The 16,661-nt window shown below is 34.5% G+C and overlaps 1 protein-coding gene across 15 annotated transcripts in view; it reads right to left on the reverse strand.

The window, feature by feature from the left end:
* The window catches only part of FUT8 (fucosyltransferase 8), a 411,868-nt gene that overhangs the window by 213,239 nt on the left and 181,968 nt on the right, over positions 1-16,661 (reverse strand). The window contains exons 3-4 of one of the 15 annotated variants that reach the window (XM_040641771.1): positions 16,476-16,579; positions 8,738-8,842 (exon numbers count right to left, since the gene is read on the reverse strand). The exons of 12 other annotated variants lie outside the window; for them this stretch is intronic. The gene's annotated coding sequence lies outside the window, so the exon portion shown is untranslated. Of the gene's footprint in view, positions 1-7,885; positions 8,552-8,737; positions 8,843-16,475; positions 16,580-16,661 lie in introns of those variants that run through there. 2 more of the 15 variants (XM_040641770.1, XM_008700840.2) reach the window with 2 other exon arrangements.

Consider the following 16,661-nt stretch of genomic DNA (forward strand, 5'->3'; position numbering starts at 1 on the left):
AAATTTGAATCTTTAAAGCTAAAGTAATGACAAAGTATTATGGGATATGTAACAATGTCATAAAGTAAATGACAATAATAAATGATGACAGGCATAAAAAGGAAAGATATTACTTTAAAGTTCCTACATTATCCTTCAAGAAGTATGACAGTATTTGAAAGTTTGGTGAAATAGGTAAAAGATTCAAAATGTAAACTCTATCAATGAAATATAAAACAGTTAAGCAATGGAAAAAAAACACAATGAAACCAAAACCAAGTCCCTTGAATAGACCTATAAAATTGATAATATTACAGCTGAACTAATCAAGGGGGAGAAATAAGACAAAAATTGCCAATATTAGGAATGAAAGAGGGAGCATCACTACAGATGCTACAAAAAGATAATAAGGGAATATTGTAAACAACTTTGTGTCAACAAATACAAAGCCAGACCTGAAACTGGCAAATTTCTTAAAAGAAATAACCAAAGCTCAATCAAGAAGAAATAGACAATCTGAATAACTGTAGAGGATCATAACCATTAAAGATGTTGAATCCGTACTTATAAATCTTCCCAAAAAGAAAACCCTAGGCCCATAAGGCTTTATGTGTGAATTCTACCAAACATATTTATAGAAGATGTAACAGCAATTTTACATAAATTTTTCTAGAAAAGAAAAAAGGAAAAAAAAAGTTTGACAGTCTCATAAAAGCTAAATACATATTTGCCATATAACGCAATAATTCCACTCTAAGTATTTACAAGGGAAATGAAAATGTATGTTCCTACAAAGACTTGTACAAGAATGTTCACAGCCACTTTACTTATAAGAGCCAAAATTTTGAAAAAACCCAAGTATCTACTAACACATGAATGGATAAAGAAATTGTGACATATTGATATAATAGGATATTCAACAGTAAAAAACAAACTATTAATATACACAACATGGATGTATATCAATAACAAGCCTGGCTAAAGATACCAGGGATAAAAAAAATACACATTGATATGAAATTCTAGAACAAAGAAAGTAATACAAAGGGCCAGGAAGAAAGCAGGTGATGACTAAAAAGGGGAATGACAGCTACATGAAGGTATATATTTGAGAAAAATCATCTAACTGTATACTTAATATGGGTACATTTTATTGATGTAAATTATGCTTCAATACAGTTGAAAAACATTTTAAGAGAAAGTTTAAACTATATCCATTTTGTGAATGTAATTGAGAATGTCAATAATTAAAGGCTGCTAATTCATTAAATGGCTCAATTATGTGCTTGCATCTTGAGGTTTCAATGAAAATTTTTTCAGCAAAATCACTGTACATTCTTTCTTTTAATGAAAAAATTCCAAAGGTAATTATTCTATAGATATAATCAACTTCAATCCAAATGTTAATGTGAAAATTGCATTTTGCCTACATTTCAAAAACAGTAAGAATCAACTCAAATAACTAGTAAAATAATTAACAAACCATAAACTGTGTCCAATCTTCTTAGTAGCCTAACCTTCTCTCAGAACAAAAGAAATAATCACAAATATTCAAATAATGATTTTCTAAATTATAATAAATATATACTAGTTATTATCATAAAATCATAGTTCAGAGAGTTCTCTTTCGAAGAATTTACTTTCTTACCTGGAAAGAGTAAAAATCAAATCATTATTATAGACTACTTCTTGAAGTAATTCACTGTACTGAAATGAAATGAAAAATTCAACAGAAAATCATTTATTCAACAAATTTAATCAATGACTATTATAATGTAGCAGAAGTTAAGTGTAACTATGACATTTTAAAGGTATCAGGTTGATAAAAGGGAAACATAAATAAAGCTTTTAGAGGAAAGTTAGTTATCAATTATAATGTACAAATATTGGGGGGGGGGTACCTGAGTGCCTCATTTGGTTAAGTGTCCGCCCTCGGTTTAGGTCATAATCCCAGGGTCCTGGGACTGAGCCCTGAGTCAGGCTCCCTGCTTGGCGGGTTTCTGCTTCTCCTTCTCCCTCTGCCTCTACTACCCCGTCCACCTCACTCATGTTCTCTCTCACTCTGTTGTGTACTCTCTCTCTCACACAAATAAATAAATAAAATCTTGGGGAAAAAAAAAGAAAAAAAAGTACAAATATTTTAAAAGCCCTGTATATACAAAATCCACAATTCTAGATTAACATATACCCAAGACTTTAAATATCTTCCCATTTGATCTAAATTCATTTTTAAATTAAGTACTGTTCCATATAACTTATTTAAACTACTACTTACTGTCCAGCCTCCATATGGAAAAAGGGAAGTTTATAAAATTATGTGTTTATTAATTTAAGAAAGTAGAAAAAAGCAAGTAAAAAGAGTATCATAAATTAAAATGGCCCTTTAATGCTAGTTGAAATCAACTTTTATTTATGTAAAAGCACTGGTGTAACCAACTAAACTGAAACGTAGAATAAAGCGGAGGAAGAAAGCAGAAGGGGAGGGAAGAACGCAGGGAAGGGGAAAGGGAAGGATAGGAGAGGACAAAAAAGGAAATTTTCATATAACCCCTACCAAGACTATAAAGTTCAATTTTCATTCATTACTTACAGAGTCATCTATCATACTTTCATACTGCTTATCAGTAAGGTCACAGTATACGCACATATGAATTTTAAATGCTAGACATCCTGAATATATAAGCACAAAATACTCTATTTAAATTCACTGGAACCAGCCAATACCTTAGAAATTAATCTTCCTCATTATGAAGTGCAAATAAATAATCACATTTATGAGGTTTCTATCAGAAGTATCTTACTCACTTTAATTCAAGATAACACACCAGGCTGTGCTTACTGATGCAATTAATTTGTACTATTCAAATGGGTCCAGAAATCTGGCCTTATCTGTACCTTTGGCCTGAACAGATTAAAACTGCTGAAAAGTAGTAATACTAAAAAATTCAAATAAAATGTATTCACTTACCATTTCATCTGATTATCCAGTATTACATAATATATACTTGATTGGCAGCATGATAGAGTAGAAACAGCAACCATTCCAAATTAATAGGTGGCTATAACTATATGGTCAGTTTACCCAAATATAAAATGGGAATAACAGTATATCCTCATATAATTGTAAAGATTACACGAAATAATATATGTAATGGTGATTTATAAACTGTAATGCAATTTATAAATATTAGTTACTACTATTTTTCCCTTGGTCATTAGAAAGTAGGTATACTAGCCTCCTGTCAAGTTCTTACCTATCATGGCACCTTCATTCTTCTGTTCCTTCTACCTGAACTGTAATTCCTTTGGCTCATTCTTATAATTCATATCTCTACTTAAATAAATGCCACCTCTTTTCAGAGATAGTCCCTGATAAACTATATTGATTATGACATGTTAGGATATAAGCTAGAGAAAATCTAACTCAAAATAGCTTTAAAAATAAGGAAATTTTAATTTCTCAGTAGACAAAAAGTTTATTTAATCACTCCAAAAATCTATTTTCATCTTTCTATTCTACTCCCTTGGCATGTCAGCCTCTGTCCTAAGGCTAACATTCTTCATGAACAAGTTGGCTGCCTCAATCCCAGCCACATGTAATTACGGTACATATATTAACAAAGAACAACCGGTAATCCCCTTTAGTCTGTCTCATTTTAAGGAAGAGAAAACTACTGACAGAAGTCTCCCCCAGAAGATCTGCACATCTTATTACCAAAGACTGACTCACCTGTGCCTCACAAAATCAATCACTGACAAGTGGGTTGGGATTACCACTATGGCTTAGACTAATCAGGATTTATCCCTAAGGGTAGGTTCCAGAACAAAACTGGGACCCTAAAAGCAAGAAAGAAGAATAGCTACAATACCTTACAAGAATGCTACAACACCTTATCTTTTTTAAAAAGCATTCACCATCCTCTATTATTCTTTAGCACAACACTTACTGGCTTATTTATATCCAATACCTAAAGGTATGTAGTAGTAGAACAAAGACTTAGAACACAGTACCTAAAACAGAGCAAGCCCTTTATTTATTAATGAAAAAACTGAATGCATGAATATTACCCAAGTATGCATATATTTAATAGCTATAATTAAAATCCTAGGCAAAATAAAATTCAAATCAAGCCCTAGAAGAATTAAAACTAAGATTCAAAGTCATTTTCATATGTTTATTCATTTACTTTTATATACAGGAAACGTCAAAACTAGATGTTCAGAAAGAAATCTATCCAAAAATAATTTCAAACCAAAGACTTGCACTCAAGCCAACCATGATAAGGGGCAGAGTCCAGAAGACAAAATAATGGAAAATAATGAAGCTGAACAAGAGAAATTATGAAACACAAAAATAAACTTAGAGAACTCAGTGACTACATTAAACGCAATAATATTTGTATTATAGGAGTCCCAGAAGAAGAAACAGAGAAGGGGGCCGAAAACTTATTTCAAGAAATAATAGCAGAAAACTTCCCTAATCTGGGGAAGGAAACAAACAGATCCAGGAGGCACAGAGAACTCTCATCAAAATCAACAAAAGCAGGCCAACACCAAGACATATTATAATTAAACTTGCAAAATATAGTGATAAAGAAAAAATCTTAAAAGCAGCAAGACAGAAGTCCATAACATACAAGGGAAAACCCACAAGGCTAGCTGGAGATTTCTCAACAGAAACCTAACAAGCCAGAAGGGAGTGGCATGATATATATTCAAAGTGCTGAATGGGAAAAATCTACAGCCAAGAATACTCTATCCAGCAAGGTTATCATTCAGAATAGGAGAGGATAAAGAGTTTCCCACACAAACAATAACTAAAGGAGTTCACGACCACTAAACTAGCCCTGCAAGAAATATTAAAGGGGACTCTTTTAGTGACCAAAAGTGTCAAAGACAAGAAAGGATCAGAGAAAATCTCCAAAAACAACAAAATAAACAACAAAATGACAATAAATACATATCTATGAGTAATTACTTGGTGGGGGCGCCTGGATGGCTCAGTCAGTTAAGGGTCCAACTCCTGATTTTAGCTCAGGTCATGATTTCAAGGTCATGAGATCGAGCCCCATGCTGGGCTCCATGCCTGGAGCACAGTCTACTTGAGATTCTCTCTCTTCTCCCCCTCCCCTCCCCCCCGTTCGCACTCTCTGAATATCTTAAAAAATAATAATAATTACTTCGAATATAAATGGACTAAATGCTCCAATCAAAAGACACAGAGTGTCAGAATGGATAAAAAAAAACAAGACCCATCAATATGCCACCTACAAGAGACTCATTTTAGACCTTAAGACACTTGCAGATTGAAAGTGAGAGGGTGGAGAAACATTTATCACACAAATGGACGTCAAAAGAAAGTTGGTGTAGCAATACTTAGATCAAACTAGACTTTTTTTTCCTGTATTATTTTTATTCTGCTTTGGTATCACGGTAGTACTGGCCTCATAGAATGATTCTGAATGTGTTCCCTATATTCCATTATTTTAAGATTTTGATAAAGATTGTCATTATATTTTTAAGTGTTTGGTAGAATTCACCAATGAAACCATGTGCTGGGAGATTTTTGATTCATATCCTTTTGCATTTTTAGAAATTATTTTTTTCCCCTAAGTTATCTGATGTTAGTATATTACTGTTTATAGTAATCTGTTATCACACTATGTGTTTCTGTGGTTATCTGTTGTATTGTTTTCTCTTCCATTTCTCATTTTGGTTTTTGAATCTCTTTGTTCTTAGTTAATGTAGTTAAAGCACTGTCAATTTTGTCTGGTGTCATAGAAACCATTAAAAAGTGAGAGCCTAAGTATCAGTACATAAATAATTGTTTAGAATCATATTTAGGTAAAGGAGTGAAAGAATATCAACCATTTACTGCATAGGCTCCAAAATAACCTTTTTTCAACTTCTTCCACAGAAAATGGCTAATCCAATGTTTTCTACCATTTTTCTCATATTTGTCAATCCAAATTTTTGAGAAAAGACACTTGAAGCATCATTAAAAAAAGGAATTTACCATAAAAAAACTACAAAGTTAGATATATGTCATTTAACAATGGTATGACAAGCTAACAACAATAACCTATAAAAAAACTATTAATAAAGACAAGAATGACTTATGGTCCACCCATCAATTTCACCAGTTCTTCTTACCACCCACAATATCCAACAAAATGTGATTAGATAACTATCAATGTCACTGAAATATTAAATATTTTCCCATAAGTCTATTTCCTATTAATCTAATAAAATTCCACCAGTATGATCAAAGTAGACCCACAATCACTTAGTCATTTAGTATTAGCCTCCAATTCTCCTTACATCTTCACTCCTCCCACACAAACCATTAAATCTCATTGGGGCTTTGTTATTTATACTGCTTCCCCTCGGTATAAGGATACGGTTCTGCACATTATAGAATACCCCAACACAAGAGCAGCTTGGCTTAAACAAGATTGAGGTTTATTTTTTCTTTTGTAAAAGTCATCTAGAGAAAGGCCATGTAGAGATGGTGGTTTCACAGTATCTTCAGGGACCTTCATGGACCCAAGTTTCTAACTTTCTCTTCCACCATTCTCCATGCCTGGCTTCCATCATCAAGATCACCTCACAGTCCAAAATGTTTGCCAAAGCTCTAGTTACCATGTCTTCAATAAAGGTCAAAGAGGAGAAACTGAACGGCAAAATGGGATCTCTTCCAGCAGAGTCACTGACCTTTACAAGCACACACATACATATAATATTTCTGCTTTTATCTTTATTGCCAGAACTTAGTTACTTATCTACAAAATACAGTATTTTCTTCAAGGTGTCAATGTACCTACCTAAATTAAAAAAACAGAATAAAAATGAGGGTTCTATTACTGTAGAAGAGAAAAACAGATTTAAAGTTAGGTAGAATACTAGCAGCCTGCATCATAAGTTCCTATCCATTTTTCATAGCTTCTGAGTAACCTTTGATGCTGGGAGAAATTTTATATCACATCTTTAATCAATACAGCTAATGTAAAAGCTTTCCCCAATAAATACTTTTACTTCCTTGGCTATCTGGGGAGTGTGGCCAATCCTAACCTGTACTGATACTACAACAGGTATAATAAGATTACAATTCTAAAGTCTTATTGGATAGGATTTTTCATCTATCACATCTTGTGCACCAGCTGAGATAGAAAAGTTGATTTGTTTTGTACAAGTGACCTAATAGAATGCTGCAACTCACTCTGTGTGTCTTGACCAATTAGCAAATCAATGGAGCTCCAGTGTGGTCTCTTTTGTTACAAATCTTGGATCTTATTCCATAGACACATCTGCTGCATGATCACAATTATCATCAATCCCATTATAGTGCCTCATTTACTGAACATGTAGAAGGTCCCTGTGCAAAGTGATATATTTATTCATTCAGGCCTTATAATAACCCTATTATGTTATTTTTGTCCTTTTATAGAAAATAATAATAGCAAACATTTATTGAGTGCTTAGTACGTGCCAGGCTTACTCAAAGTATTTTATAGATAAGCACTATTATTATCCCTAATTTACAGATGAGAAGGCAGAAAAGTTAGTAATTTGCCCAAAGTCACATAGCTATAGCAGAGCCATGGGGCACGTGGGTGGCTCAGTCAGTTAAGCATCCAACTCTTGATTTCAGCTGAGATTATGATCCCAGGGTCCTGAGATCAGCCCTTTTCCCACCACCCCGCCCCCAGCGTGGAGTCTGCTTGGGATTCTCTCCCTCTGCCCCCCCTACACATGTGCACACATGAGCGTACACGCTTGCGCTCTCTCTTAAAAAAAAAAATAGTAGCAGAGCCAGGATGCAAATCCTCACAAACACTCCAGAGTCTACTCAATTAACTACTATACTACAATAATAAAAAAAACCAGCAGAGGTTAAGTAACTCACCTAAGGTCACAAGACCAGGAGCCAAGATTCACAGCTAGATCTATCGTCTTGACTTCAAATGAATCAAAGCAATATGGTTTGACTGACCGAGGGATTATTACTATTCAGGGGCAGAGTTACAAGAGAAAAACTCTATCAAAATAAGAAACATAATCCATAAATTTCAATGATAAGCAACTGAGGAGGATGAAATGCAGTGCATCCATGCTGCCCAGGCAGCAGTACAGGTAGAGCCACCACTTTTAGTAACAGATAAACCCAAAGCAGCTTTGGCAAATGTATCTAGTTTGAATAATCATTAGTATCTAAAAGTTCTTGAATAGATGTCTGCATTTTATATCTGCTGTCAAAAAATTAAAGAGTAAACAGTTTTTTGCTACACCACACTCAGTGGATATATCTAGACGCAGCAATTTTTAAAGACATCGGGAAAAATATTTTAAGAAATAATAAAAAGTAACAGAATCGGACATTTTGTTGCCATCTGTCAGAACTAATAAATTTATAGTTCTTTTACCCATAATTACAACCCTGACTCTCATCCTTTGACAGATATGTAAATTATGCCTGTAAATTTCTTTAGTATTTTTTCCTAAGATTAACAATGTACAATTCTAATGCCAGAGTCAAAAATGCCTGTGTTCTCCCTCTCTATAAAATAAATAAATAAAATGAAAATCCCCCTTCTCCCACACAAATAAATAAATAAATAAGCCTATGCTAAGCCTTAGCACACAACATACAAATCACAATGCTACCACTGGTTCATTTTCAAACTCCCCTAAGAATTTCAGGTCTCTCTTCCAAGAACAGCACAGACACATAATGACTATTAGGAGGAGTATCTTGCACCTAGTACAGTAGCTGAAACACTGTAAGCATTAATGATGATGAAGCTCAAGTCACCAATCGAATCAACCATGACAGTCATTCACTCTTTCATGAACACCTCATATCCTATAAAAAAAAAAAAAAATTAGGCTCAGTATATTGTTCTTTATCAAACACATCTTTTTTCCTAATTCCAGACTTAATGAGATAGTCTCAGTTAAGTTCAGACCAGTTCATGCTTATACTCTACTCAATGACCAATGCTTTTAAACTAACTGGAGGAATTTTAAAGAATTGAGCAGTACTAAACTTATGCTCTATACTACTGGATTTTCAATGGATGAAACATAAAACATATTTTTATTAGTAAAAAGTTACTATACCAGGGTGCCTGGGTGGCTCAGTTGGTTAAGCATCTGCCTTCGGTTCAGGTCATTATCTCGTGGTCCTGGGATTGACTCCCACATCAGGCTCCCTGCTCTGCAGGGAGTCTGCTTCTCCCTCTCCCTATCCCCCTCCCTCCCACTTGTGTGTTTTCTCTCTCTCTCTCTCATAAATAAATAAAATCTTTTTTTAAAAAAAAGTTACTATACTAAGAATTATGTTAAGGTTTTTGTTTCTTAGTTATACTGATTCCTGTTTAAATAAAAAAAGACAAGACAAGACAAGAAATGAAAGAATAAAACAGCCAGTGATCCTCAGTGAGGCATAAAAGTACCCAAAAGAATCAGGTATTACAAATCATTACCATTATACCAACTTTAATTTAATGCATCAGTTGACTGGGAACTAATATTAGATGAAAAGCAGCCAAAGCAGCTTTTATTTATAGTTATGTGTGGAATAATAACAGAAATGTTGTTACTAAGATCAATTTAATTTAAGCAACATTTAAAAGTGAATTTTTACACATAATGGTATTTGAACACAATTTGAAATGGGCAGGACATACTACTTGAGAGTATCATTCCTCATTTTAAAAGTGTTGAGTTCTCTACTTTTACCACAAGGGAGTAAATAGGATCCAGAATTAACTTCCAAATGTAAACAACTAGAAAACTGAATAAACTATATATTTGACTTTGGACAATAGGCAACACAAAACTGATTCCTTAAAAAAAAAAAAAAAAAAGGAGGAGGAGGAAGAGGAGAAAGAAGAAGGAAGAAGGAAGAAGGAAGGAGGAGGAGGAGGAGGAGGAGGAGGAGGAGGAGGGGGAGGAGAAAAGGAACAGGGAAGACCTATAATTACCTGGGATTCTTTCTGAAAGCACTTTTGAGATTACAGTATTCTTGAAGGGGAAACCCAAATAAAATCTAGTGCATTGCTAAGTTGAAAAGGCAGAGGTCAGAGCACAAAAACAAAACAAAACAATTATTTGGGGGGGGAAACATCCCTGAAGTGAGAGAGCTATGCAAAGACCTATTTTTTAAATTTTAAAAAAGAGAGAGAGAGAGATACCCTTAAATTAACTGAATAACAATCTACATATGCATAGGGTGAAAATACATAACGTTAAGCAAAAATAAGTTCTGCGAAAGAAAAATTACCAGGTAGCTAAAGCTGAGTAAAAATTATTTGATGATACTAGAGCTCACAGAGGGCCAGGAATCATTCAACTTCTTACAAACATGATACAGAGTCCTCACTTAATCCTTGGGACATTCAGTAAAGTCCCAAAGAGAGGTCCACCTTAGTAATGAGGCTAAGAGAGTACAAGAGTAAAGGTGACCTCTAGACCTGCCCTAGAAAACCTTAAACACATTAACACACATGGAAAGGGAAGAGCGAAGGAAATAAATTTGCTGCCACTGAGTCTGGCTCAGAAAAGCTCAGTCTCAAAACTCCCGCACCTGTAGAGTGCCACTTCGCATAAAATGCTAGGTTATCCCATGTGCAATCTGGAAGAACAGCTGCCACCACCACCACAGAAAAGGAGACTGAAATGCCATGAGGTATTGTCATGACCAAGAACAAAGATAAAGGAGGTGAAAACAGGTGCAGGGGTAAGAGTGAAAATGAACCTGAAAAAAGTTGGTGTGTAAACAGGATGAATAAGAGTATAACCAAGTAATCAAAATGTTGGGAAAGAACACCTTTCATGTCAGCCAGTAAATATCTTTGCATGCCATTATTTTTAAAGGCCCTAGTGTATATTACATTCTATGTACTACCATAACTTACTTAACATTTTCCCTATTAATAAATATTTGGTTTGTTTCCATTTTTTCATTTTTTTTAAAATGAACTATCTATAATGCAATGATCAGGACACTCCACACTTCTTCACTCCAATGCCCATTACTCCAAAACCTTTTCCACAAAACAGAACTCATTTATTCAAATATTTTTAAGTGCCTATTATGTTCCACTCACTGTTCTAGGCAATCTAAGTTCCAACAGTGTAGGGACTAATTCTATTTTAGTCACTGCTTTATTTCCTGTGTTTTTTTATGATACATGCATTTTTTTATTATGCTAGTCACCATACAGGACTTCATTATATTTCCTGTGTTTAGTGGATTGTCTGGTATATAGTAGACTATCATATATGTGCTGAATGAATGGATGATTATGCTTGTTCATTCACCCCTTCACTTTTTTAAGTGTTGACTTTGAAATTAGTTCAGTTTTCTTTTCTCTTTTTTTTCATTCTGCACAGTAATGAGCCTGTAAATGTCTTTATCACTCACAATTCAGGCTCACTACTGAGAGTCAAGTATATGAATATGGAGGAAAAAAAACAGTACTACAGCATTACCTTTTGGAACCTCTGCTCAGCTGTGCTTAAAATGTTCAAAGTTCCTTTTGAGCTTCAAAACATCATCCATAGGAAATGTGAATTTAACAGCTAGCTGTATGTTTTCCTTTGGTCTAACATTTCAGTGGAAAAAGAGTACTAACATTCTCCAAAAGGTCCAGCTGGCATACACAGAGAAACCTTAAAAATCCAATTAAACTGCAAAATTATGACTGAATTCATAAAAGATTTATATTGCTTTTCCAGGAAAAATATTTTGAGAGAGAGAAAAAGACCACTGAAATACCAAAACATAACAAAATGTTTATAGTCTGATCAAATTTTAGCTTTTAAAATTACCACAGATCTGTTGAGAACTTTATTTCGAGGTTATACATGCCTAGTCTGTTTTCTCTCATTTGGAAAATCCAGGTACTATAGAGATTAAATTAAAATCACAAACCTGGGAAGAACCTTGAGACATATCGAGTTCAACCTTCTGCCTTTTACTCATGTACACTTAAGCCAGTTTACATACATAAGAAATGTATCCACAACAAAGAATTACACAGCTCACAGTGGGGATGGAGATAGGAGATGTGATAAGAGTTAAGGTATGAGTCTGGGAAAAGCAATGTTAAATCACTCTAAGAATGTTTTCATTAGAGAATACTGTTTAGAAGAATGTCATGATCCAACTTCCATTTTAGTATGATCTCTCTAGAATCTATGCTTGAATGTTAAATGCATATGTTAAATACATATGTTTGAATGGAACATCCAAGTTGATTATGGTATGTTAGGGGCTGGAAGTAAGAAGGAATCCAGACTTAATGTTTCTTGAGTACAGTAGTTTGGGATGCTGAAAAAGTTCTGGAGATAGTGGTGATGGCTGCACAATAATATTAAATGTACTTACGCTGAATTACAGTGTAAGTTAAGTACACACACCTAATCACATACTTAAAATGGCTAAATGGTAAATTTCATATTATATGTATTTTACCACAATAAAAAAGGACAAAAATATATTACTTTATGAATGACTTGCCCAAATAATACTTTATAAATGTACAATCACAGAATTCTAATAGCTCTTAATATTAAAATATCAAGAAAAAAGGAGTTAAAAATGTTTATTTTTCTATACGTTCTACACGTATCTGGTTTCTTTTTTTTTTAATGTTTTTTTATTATATTATGTTAGTCACCATACAGTACATCCCTGGTTTCCGATGTAAAGTTCGATGATTCATTAGTTGTGTATAACACCCAGTGCACCATGCAACATGTGCCCTCCTCACTACCCATCACCAGTCCATCCCATTCCCCCACCTCCCTCCCCTCTGAAGCCCTCAGTTTGTTTCTCAGAGTCCATAGTCTCTCATGCTTCATTCCCTCTTCTGATTACCCCCCCTTTTTTTATCCCTTTCTTCCCCTACCGACCTTCCTAGTTCTTATGTTCCATAGATGAGAGAAATCATATGATAATTGTCTTTCTCTGCTGGACTTATTTCACTTAGCATTATCTCCTCCAGTGCCGTCCATGTTGCAGCAAATGTTGAGAAATCGTTCTTTCTGATAGCTGAGTAATATTTCATTGTATATATGGACCACAACTTCTTAATCCAGTCATCTGTTGAAGGGCACCTCGGTTCTTTCCACGATTTGGCTATTGTGGACAATGCTGCTATGAACATTGGGGTGCGTATGGCCCTTCTCTTCACTACGTCTGTATCTTTGGGGTAAATACCCAGTAGTGCAATGGCTGGGTCACAGGGTAGTGCAATTTTTAACTTTTTAAGGGACCTCCACACTGTTTTCCAGAGTGGCTGTACCAACTTGCATTCCCACCAACAATGTAGGAGGGATCCCCTTTCTCCATATCTGGTTTCTTTAAAAAAACAAGTACCAAAAACAGAAACAAAACAGCAAAAAAACCCCGAAGTTATTTTGATTTCAGCAATACCAATAGTGCATGCATTTATTCTAACTTTGCAAACCTTTTGTCTTATGACAAAAATAGTTAAACGTAGGGATAATCAACATATCCATATGTTTTAATATTCACACCTAAATTCATCTCCACTTTCTCAGCAGAAGCTTGTCTGCACTTAAATGTTTTTTTGCGATTCAGTTTTGATTCTATTTTCTTATGTCTTTTTCCTTGCAGGTAAAAACTACGCATGCAAAGACTACTCCCTACTTTCTGCAACATTTTCAAGGCAGTTAACAAACAATCTAATAAGAAATACAGCATGTCTTGGGGCGCCTGGGTGGCACAGCAGTTAAGCCTCTGCCTTCGGCTCAGGGTGTGATCCCGGCGTTATGGGATCGAGCCCCACATCAGGCTCCTCCGCTATGAGCCTGCTTCTTCCTCTCCCACTCCCCCTGCTTGTGTTCCCTCTCTCGCTGGCTGTCTCTATCTCTGTCAAATAAATAAATAAAAATCTTAAAAAAAAAAAATACAGCATGTCAAATAAAATGATAAACTGGGATTTCTTAAAAGTGATTAACATTCTGTATGCTAAATTATTTCCTAACCTTTGGGAAATGTGTAAGAAAATAAGTTAAAATTTACATTCATCTAAACATACACAAAAGCTAACACTACTGCTACAAGACACAAAGGCAATGATATTTTTCCTGCCAATTATAAAAACGACTCACATTCAAACAAATCTAACTGAAATTCATGGGAACTATATAACATGCTTAAAAATACAAACTCCCTAGTTCAATATAATATACCACACATACATCAATTTTTATTCTATGATGTCAAAGAAATTATACTGATTAACACATAAATTTCAACAATACTGATTTAATTCATAACTCTTTTAACATGATTCATTTATGAGACTCGACCTTAATTTACCAACTAAACTTTAATATTGGTTAATTAATTATTTCTCTGGTAATTACCAAACTAAGAAGTTTTCAGTACTGATTATTTTCCAAGACCTGCCCACAAAACTATTATTGTATACTGAAGTCTCACAAAAAAATGAAGTTACCTAAGATAAAAAGAATAAAAGCAAAGAAAGAGGTATATTCAAAATCAAGCGTTCGACTTCCTTAGTACCCTACACATATTCCTTCTAGAGGTAGCTATTTCAAGTGACACCAAATCCTTTGATCCAGAATTTCCCTACATTCCCAATGAATTACATTAAGCAAAAATTAAGTAAACTATTGTAGAGTCCTTCCATCAAACAACAACAACAAAAACTAGAGATGTATTTTTCCTTATTATGTACTTCTTAGTATATATTCCTAAAAATATATTGTGGATCTTGTATCCAAAAGATCCATCCAGCAAAACTCACATATTTATATAAGTTTTTAGCAGTTTAACATTCACATTCAGATTCAACAAAAATTTCTTAGACTACACTAGGAACTGAATTTTAACCACAACTTTATAAAATGGTATTAATGATCTCATGTTAAAGGAAAATGAGGCTCAGAAAAACAAAATAATTTGATCTCACAATCAGTGATTAGTGAATTCAAGAGGTGGAATCCAGATATTACTGATGCCAAAAAGAAGGAGGAAGAGAAGTAACACTTGTTCTGTGTCAGACATGACCCAGGCACTTGGCACACATTTTGTCACTTAATTCTTATCACTGCTTTGTAAGGTAGGCACAATCTCCATTTTGAAGATGAAGAAACTGAGGTAAGAAGTGATTTGACTTGATCAAGGTTTGTACAGAAAATAGGCAGCTAAGACAGGACAGAAACCCTGGAATTATACATTGATGGATTTTGTCCTCAAGCCATGATTGTGATCCAAGGAGGGGAAGTTCATTTGACAGATTTTATTTTTGTTTTCAGAGTTTTCTTTTTTTTCTTTTTCTTTTTTTTTTAAGAGAGCGAATATGTGAGCAGGGGATGGCGGGGGAAGGGCAGAGGGAGAGAATCTCAAGCAGGCTCCATGCCCAGCACAGGCCCCAGCATGGGGACCAATCTCACAACCCTGAGATCATGACCTGAACCAAAATCAAGAGTTGGATGCTTAACTGACTGAGCCACTCAGGTGCCCCTGTTTTCAGTTTTATTTGTTCTTCTATAGAAAAGGGAAGAATTTTACCAAATCCATTTTAATAAGAATTCTAATTCCTTTAGAGAATGATACCTCTGCTGGTAATCCCTGTAAGGTCACTATCATGAATCTACCAGGTAGACAAAAGGTAACAATGACACAGCATTTAGCATGCAAATAGATGTCAACCCAATATTAATCCAATAATCCAACAGGAAAACACTGAACGCCTTTTGTCATTAGAATAGCTTTCCTAAAAATCAGACCCTCTTGAACCAGGTGCCAATTCTTGAAACACTACTTTGAGCAACAAAGAATGAGTATTAAATTTTAACGGAAGAAGGTGAAATACTACTCCCCATTCTACCCAATGCTCCTACATTCCATTAATTTAAACCTATGATCCTGTTCCCCACTAGCATGGCTCTACAGGACAGCAAGAGCAGGGAGAAAAAGCCGGTCTCAGAATGGGAAAGAAACACCATCATTTCAAATACAAAATCAAACCTAAGTCATTTTCATCTCTCCTCGAGGAAGTTTGGCAATGTATCACTCAAAGTATCTGTCTTCTACTAGCCTATAAAACCTTCTAAAATTCAGCTGGAATATTCTCTTCCTTTATAAATTCTCACCTGTCCTTTCTCATCTGCTTCAGTTCTTACTCAAAATCTACTAAAAAAAATAGTAAGGCAGTCAGACATCTAGAGCTCTATTATTCAGTATCAAAGGTCAATAATTATCAAATACTGGCCAAGGCATGAAGGATTCATATTTCAGAGTAATTTCCAAATTTTGCTACATGGAACCAAACAGTAGTATGAAATATTCCTGGTAGCTAATGAATGAGAGAGTGCCAGGTAGGTTTCATTTCTAAAAGCATGAAATTCACATACACTCATTCATTATACCAAACTTGAGGCCAGAAAAATGTGTAAGTATCACAATAAAATCAAAGTTCTAAAATTCTTACCCTAGAATATGTAAGAGGTAGAGGGGAGGCAGGTGATAATTTGTTGTATTTTTTAAAATGAGTCCTCATCTTTCTTTTCTCTGATCTCGCTTATGATGCAAATCCTACAGGAAACAAATTAAAGTCTGAAATGAACTCTGAAGTTTCTGAATAATACCATTTTCATTCCTTTTCTTTTTTAAGATT

This window comes from Ursus maritimus, unplaced genomic scaffold, assembly GCF_017311325.1.
Source record: "Ursus maritimus isolate PB19 unplaced genomic scaffold, ASM1731132v1 scaffold_25, whole genome shotgun sequence".
Taxonomy (NCBI): Eukaryota; Metazoa; Chordata; class Mammalia; order Carnivora; family Ursidae; genus Ursus; species Ursus maritimus.